Genomic DNA, 8,146 nt, shown 5'->3' with positions numbered 1-8,146 from the left:
AAACAAACCTCAAAAGGGGAGAAACCAGTTGAGGAGTGTGTGGCCCTATTGTAGCTACGTTGAATGATATGCAAATATGTATCCCATTATTTGTTTATGGAAAAATAACTGTGAAGGGAGTGAACCAAAGTACGGTTGACAACTTTGGTTTGTCCATCTGTTTGTGGGTGAAAGGCAGTGGGGAAATGAAGTTGGAAACCCAACAAATACCAAAGAGTACGCCAAAATGTAGTAAGAAAACGAGAGTCACGATCATAAATAATGCTACTTGGAAAACCAAAGTGTGGCCAAACATGTTGGAAGAAGAGATCCATGGTTTAAGAAGCAAAGGTAATCTTATGACATGGAAGAAAGATAGCCATCTTGGAGAAACGACATACCACTACCGAAATAGCAGCATGTTTGTGGAAAGTAGTAGGAAGACCACTTAGAAAGTCCATGGAAATGGATTCCCAAGGACAAGAGGGAATTGGTAATGGTTGATACAAACCATGCTTACGGTTTGAGGGCTTGCTTTGTGAAAAAGAGAACATACGCGAATAAATTTTTCCACTTGCTTGGGTAAGGCAGGCCAATAGAAGTGGCGGTGAAGATTGAGAATGGTCTTGGTTGTGCCAAAATTCCCTCTGCATGAAGAGGAATTTGCTTCATGGATGAGAAGGAGACGATCATCAGATTCTGGCACAAAAGAGTTGGTTAAGTTTATACAACCAACCATCACGAATGGTATAATCAAGAAAGGGAGTTTGGTTAATGATTGTAGGTTGCTGCAGAGCTTCCCATATCTCCCCAAAGACCAGATCTGTTGCATACATATCTTTCCAGGTATCATATGTAGTACAACGCACCTCTAGAATGTGTAGGCGCTGAGTAGGTGGTTGACTTAACAAATAAGCCATTTTATTTGTTGCCCCGTTCTTAAACTTAATCACCAGATGGAATTGTTGAATGTAAGCAACCCACTTTAGATGGTGTTTCTCTTGAATCATGCGCTGTGAGTTGATGAAGATCAGTGGATGATGATCTGTATGGAGGATGGTCTCTTTGCCAAGAATGTAATGGCGCCACTACTTCAAAGCTTGCGCTAAATTGTAGAATTACCTGTCATATGTGTTATACATGAGCTTAATATTCGCAAGTGCCTTAGAATGGTATGCCATAGGGTGGCCTCCCTGTTTAAGAACATCCCAATGGTGAATTGAGAGGCATCGGTTTCCATCTCAAATGGTTGATTCGTATCTGGCAAGTGAAGAACAAGGGCCGAGCATAATGCATTCTTGAGTTGAGCAAACTGGTGCTTAGATTCGACATCCCAAATAAACTTTGCATGATTTGACAACTAGTGCAAAGGGCAAGCCAACTTGAGAAATGAGACAAATTTTCTATAGAAATTAATACCTCCCATGAAGCTCTTGAGGTCATGTGCATTGAAAGGTGCCGAACATTGTGCCAAATCCTGTACTCGAGATGGATCTGGGCTAACCCATGTAGTGTCAATAATAAATCCCAAATATTGAACTAATGTTTGTCCAAAATAGGATTTCATCTCTTTGAGCCAAAGTTGATGTGTTCACAATAAATCAAGTATGCTGCGAACGTTCTGAAGATGGTCTTCCCAAGATTTACTGAATACCAAAATATCATCAAGGTAAATGACCACAAAATTACCCAAGTGTGCCCTGAAAACATCATTAATGAATCTCATAAAGGTGGCCGCTGCACTAGTCAGTCCAAATGGCATGACCAACCATTCAAATAGCCCAAACTTTGTTTTGAAATAATTTTTCCATGTGTCGGATGCATGCATGCGAACTTGATGGTACACTGCAGTTAAATCCATCTTTGTGAAGAAACAATGCCCATGTAAGTGGTCCAACAAATCCTCAATGCGAGGTAGGGGGTAGCGGTTTTTAACACTGACTTTATTAATGGCCCGATAGTCTGTCACGAGGCGCCATTCAGAAGTATCCTTTTTGGGAATAATAAAAGATGGAGATGCACATGGCGAGGATGAAGGTTGAATGTGACTGGATGTAAATAATTGTTCAATTTGACGTTCGATTTCAGTGGCCTCTCGAGGAGAGAGGCGATAAGATGGGGTATTGGGTAAGGAAGCACCAGGAATAAGATTGATTTTTTGTTCAACAAAGTGTGCTGGAGGCAACCCTGTGGGTTGGGTGAAGACATCTACAAATTCTTGGAGTGGAGGAGCCATTGCAGGAGGGACTGGATTGGTGAGGTTGTTTGGCATGACAAGGAGAACCAAGCACAAAGAAACACAATGGTTCAAATTGGCTCTCGTAATGGTAGCTTTGCTAGTAAAAGATTGGGTTGATGTGCTAGATGAGGATGTGAGCACATAAGTGCGGCCATTGTGCTGCAAGTGGTATTGGTGATATTTTGCATGATAAACAACATGTCTGGCTTCTTGATATGGAATGCCCAGTAACAAATTGACACAATTGAGAGGAGAAACATCACATACCATAGTATCGTGAAAAGGCCAATAGCAAAGGTTACAAATCATCGTTGGGAGATGGTAAGACGAGAACTGTCATTTTGGACCCAACTAAGCTGATAAGGGTGTGGGTCTAGAGTGGTGGGGAAGCAAAGGCGTTGAACCAAGTCTTGTGCCACAAGATTCTTTTCATTGCCATTGTCGAGAATAAGAGTGCACCAAAGGTTTTTGTTGCATTAGCAGTCATGAGGATGAGAGGGGTCCACTTCGGTAGGGTTTTCAAGAGAAACACTTGTAAGAGGGGTAGTGGCATTTGGTTTCTTGGCCTCTATAATAATAGTCTTGTTAGGGCGTGGATTTTTTAGTACTTTACAATCTGCAGAAGCATGTGAGTTGGTTTTATGAAATGTACACCAGGGGGTATTGTGAGGTGTGGGGGATGAGACAGAGGCTATAGTAAAAGAACCAGAGGGAGATGGACCATTTATAGCTTGAGGAGATTGGATTCGAGGACCCACTTTGTGTTCCACAACCAGGGCCCGAATAAATGCCTTGTCCTATGAAGTACTATAAAGAAAATCAACTTCTTGGCGAAAAAGCATTAGCAAACTAGAATTAAATTTGATAATTAGTGCCTTTTTTGGATCGGAGGTATGGAGTTTAATTCACAACTTGTAGAAGACCTCAATGTAGTCTTGCATTGATTGATTTGGTAGTTGTCGAAGCTGTAACCATTTGGAAAGGAGATTTTGGATATATCCTGGGGGATAGAAGCGTTCTCTTAAGGCCTGGCAAAATTTATCCCAAGATGTGATAGGTGTCGATCTGTTCTATGTTGGTTCTCCGAGTTCGACAACCAATGACATATTCTCCAAATGAGTATCCCACCATGTTTGTGTCAGGCCTTCCAATTGTAGACTGACTATTTGAAGTTTAATTTCCTCTTCCATGGTTGTACATGTTCTAAAATAGTTGGAGAGACTGCGGAGCCAAGAATCGACATCCTTACCATTCATTTGGCCTGAGAATTTGGGCAGCTGGAAGCATGTATCGAGTTGCAATTGCCCCGAAGGAATCGTTGTTGCAATGTAATTAGCTCTTGAAGAGCCATGGCTAGGTCATGGACTGGTGAGTCCGCAAATGAGGGCTCTTGACAGGGAGGCATGATTTTCATCCATCGAATGGATTGAAATCTATGAGCCTAAAAAAAAATTCTTCGAAGAGGTGGATGGCTTCGAAGATATTATGCTTTGCTACCAATTGATCTACCTGCAGTTCTGAGAAATTGATTTAGAGAATCACATAACAAAGAAAAGAGGATAACCGAAAAACTCTCTGGAAATATCATCCTCTATTATGAGGGAGAGATGAGCATTTTATAAACAATGCAAACATTTTTTTTCTTAATTACAAAAAATATTGCATAAAAATCAAATTCATTATTTGATACAACAAATACATTGAGATGTTTCCTTCTTTCCCAGTTTTTTATATGTTTCCGTCTTTTCTACTCTTAGATGTTTCCAAGGAAATGAGTGTGCTTTTTCTTGGTTTCCAAATTAGTGAGAAGTTTCTGATTTGTGTGCTTGTCTTGGTTGCCTAGGTAAGAATAAGGACATGACAAAAGTTAAGTGCTTTCATTGTCATGAGCTGGGCCGTTTTTCTACAAATTGGCCACTCAAGAAGTCCAAGAATAATTCCTCAGGAGGAACGACAGGTGAGGCTTTGGCCTCTCAATTTGAATTGGACTTTTCCCTCATTGCATGCATGGTGTCATCAATTATGGGAAGTGTATGGTACTTAGACAATGGAGCTTCATTCCGCATGATTGGCGACAAAGAGTTATTCAGTGACCTGGAGGAGAAAGATCTCCAGATGCATATCAAGATGGGTGACGACGGGAAGTATAATGTTACTGGATTGGTCACGATTACTTTTTCAGAGGGAGCATGGTGCCCCACTCACCTTGAAGAATGTTATGTATGTGCTTGGGCTGAAGAAGAACTTGGTATCTGCTGCCATGCTTGAAGATAGAGGCTATGATGTGATCTTCTCGAAAGGAAAGGCGTTCCTTCAACACATAGCCACAAATCAAGTAAAGAAGATAGGGATTCTGGTGAAGAATCTCTATAATCTAGAGGTAGAGGAGTGTGGTTCTTTGAGCACAAAAGCAGAAAAGGTGCAGAGCCGAGACATTGGTGAGTTGTGGCATAGGTGATTGGGCCACTGGCATCATGGGGCTTTGAAGATATTGCAACATATCTCTACCGATCTTCCCAAAGGTGCGCTTGAGCAAGTTGATACATGCAAGGGGTGTACTTTGGGAAAATATGCCAAGTCTTCCTTTCACGACAGAGACAGTTGAGCAAAGGCTATTCTAGAGTGAGTCCATTCAGATGTGTGTGGACCATTCTTGACAGCGTCCACGACCAACATAGGTATTATGTTATATTTGTTGTTGACTTTTCTCGAAAATGCTGGATATTTTTCATGCAGAAAAATGATCAAATTTTCACAAAGTTTTGTGAGTTAAAGCATTGGTGGAGAAAGATTTGGGAAAGAAGGTTAAAGCTCTACGAAGTGATAATGGTGGTGAGTATGTCTCAAATGAGTTTAAGAACTTCTGTGCAGCGGAAGGGATTAAACGAGAGTTGACGACACCCCATAACCCTTAGCAAAATGGGGTGGCCGAGAGGAAGAACATAAGCATAGTAGGGGCAGTGAGGGCGATGTTGCATGATCAGGGCCTACTACTACACTTGTGGGCTGAGGCATGCAACACAATAGTTTATGTTTAGAACTGTAGCCCACCTCAGATACTTGAGATGAAGACACCAGAGGAGGCTTATTCCGGTAAGAGGGAAGATGTGTCACTTCAATATTTTTGGGTCATCGATATATTTCCATGTGACCAAAGATGCACAGAAGAAGCTTGAGCTGACAACAGAGTTGGGGATATTTGTGGGGTACATTGATACACCTCACAACTATTGGGTGTACTTGTCGACTAGAAGGATGACAGTGGTTCGCAGGGATGTCAAATTTGACGAGGAGAAGGCCATGTGAGTTTTCCTTGAGAGGGAGCTTGAGCTACATGCGAATGAGGAGCTTTTAGGTCCTAAGGTTGAGGAGCCTCAGATTGATGAGGAGCATCCACATGTAGAGGATCCAGGTGTGGAGACATCCACTCAGGCAGAGTCTTCCAGAGAGGGAAGAAAGCACACCAAAGAGGCTGACGGATTGTTGGATGATGCATGGGAGAATGTGGGAGCACCCACTTCTCAGCACAGTCAGAGGCGGTCACCTAAGAGGTACACTGGATACATGGATCTTATGGGCAAATGTGTCGTGACAAAGCCATCTTCCTTTAAGGACGCAGTGCAACAGCCAGTTTGGGTTGATGCCATGGTGTAGGAGTATGACTCCATAGTTCATAACAATGTTTGGGATGTGATCCTAAGACCGGAGGACAAGTCAGTGGTGAGATCTTGTTGGCTTTACAAGGTAAAATAAACTGCAAATGGTAGTGTGGAGAAGCATAAGGCTATATTTGTGGCCTGTGGCTTTTCACAAGTAGAGGGGATTGACTATGATGAGAGCTTTTCTCCTGTTGCAAGTTACTCTTCAATCATATCTATATTGGCACTATCAACACAGATGGGCTGGAAGATACATCAGATGGATGTAAAGACAACCTTCCTTAATGGCACGATTGAGGAAGAGGTGTACATAGAGAACCCTGAATTTTTTGAAACCTTCGATCGTGAGTCGCATGTGTGCCGACTCAAGAGAGTATTGTATTGGCTAAAGTAAGGACCCAATGCTTGGTACACACGGATAGATAGCTACTTCACCGGGTTGGGTTTCACGAAGAGTGAAGCGGATGAAAACCTGTACCACATGGTGGAAGGTAAGTTGTTGATTATTGTACTTTACGTTGATGATCTCATACTAACAGGTGATGATCATAATAATATTGTCTTTCAGATTAATCACATTCTTGAGATTTGGTCGATGTTTCGAACCAACTAATGTGGTTCATCCTCAGGATTAATCACCTTTGTTCTAAGGATGAACCACATTATTTGGTTCGAAACGTCGACCAAATCTCAAGAATGTGATTAATCCGAAAGACAATACTATTATCAATATGGATCACAAAGGTGATGATTAACTGATCAAATCTTGCAAGGAGGACCTTGTAAGAGAGTTTGAAATGAACGACATGGGGCTCATGCATTACTTTCTCGGCATGGAAGTATCGCAGGGAGATGGGGAGTTGTTTGTGTCTCTGGGCAAGTATGCCAACGAGATACTTAGGATATTTCGCATGGAGAGAAACAAACCCATGGAGACTCTTTTAGCAGGTAACTGGAGGAAGGAGGATGCTATTTCAGGGGAAGTACTGGAAGCTACTATTTACAGGCAGTTTGTGGGTTCACTCATGTACTTGGTGAACACATGACCGGATAGGTGTTATGCAGTTAACTAGCTTAGTCAAGCGATGGTTAGGCCTACCAAGTTTTATTGGAAGGCGACAAAGCATGTGTTGAGATACCTTAGGGGCACTTCTCAGTATGGATTATGGTACATACAGACAGAGGGAGTGAAGCTTCAAGGCTCCACCGATGCAGATTAGGCAGGGAGTCCATCCGACCAGAAGAGCATATCAGGAGGGATCTTTAGTATTGGGTCAATGGCAGTTTCTTGGTACAACATGAAATGAAGATCGGTTGCACTTAGTTCGGCAGAGGCAGAGTACATGGCTGTGAGTCAAGCAACATGTGAGTCCATCTGGATGAGGAAGATCTTGGTTGGTTTGTTTGGACATTAGATGGATCCAACTGTGATTTACTGAGATAATCAGATTTGTATCAAACTCTTTGAAAATCTAGTTTTTCATGATCGGTCCAAGCATATTGATATCTGATATCATCATCTCATAGATTGCGAATTAAGGCGGATTATGTTGTTAGAGTACATTCCCACAGAGGAGCGACATGCTGACATTTTGACAAAGGCATTGTCAAGATGTAAATTCGAGTTTCACAGAGACAGGATCGAGGTAGCTGATAATCCCTTTCTTGTTGAGAGGGAGTGTTGAGAAATGGCAACAAGAAATTCCAGTTTAATTTGTCCTTGAATTAAACTGAGAATTAAAATCAGATTCTATTCTCATAGCAACTTGTAAATAGTTAATTAAGTTTAATTAACTTAATTAGCTTAGGAATTTTGAGTTGGAAGTATTTCTGAAGTCATGTATATGTTCTCCCTAAGTTTTAGGGGTCCAGGATGAGTTTAATTGTGAGTTGTAATTAGATAACTTATTTTACTGAGTTATGTTCAGTTAAATTAGTTCTAAATTGTTTGTGTAACTAATAGAGAGTTAATAGTCAGTTGGTGCACTAGTGCATCCACAAATGTCACTATAGTTAACTGAAGATTCCCTCCTCAAAAACTCATGCATGTCGATTCTGAGAAAGACCCAGTTGGGACTAGAGTGCAGGGACAATGTATTATTAGTTGTGTGATTTATTGAGTTGTAAATATCATGCATGCAATCAGATAAGGACCTATGTTTGGATTGCATAGTTCTGGAAGCACGAATTCCCTTTAAATACAGGCTCTTCATTCTAGTAATTACACGAGATTAGGGGCTTGGAGAGCTTCAAAATTGGCTAAGTGTTG

This window comes from Pinus tabuliformis, chromosome 3_2 (genome assembly GCF_031772625.1).
Source record: "Pinus tabuliformis cultivar Carrire ecotype Pingquan chromosome 3_2, CPIR1, whole genome shotgun sequence".
Taxonomy (NCBI): Eukaryota; Viridiplantae; Streptophyta; class Pinopsida; order Pinales; family Pinaceae; genus Pinus; species Pinus tabuliformis.
The sequence above is the reverse complement of the archived record's forward strand: the minus strand, read 5'-3'. Positions refer to the sequence as shown.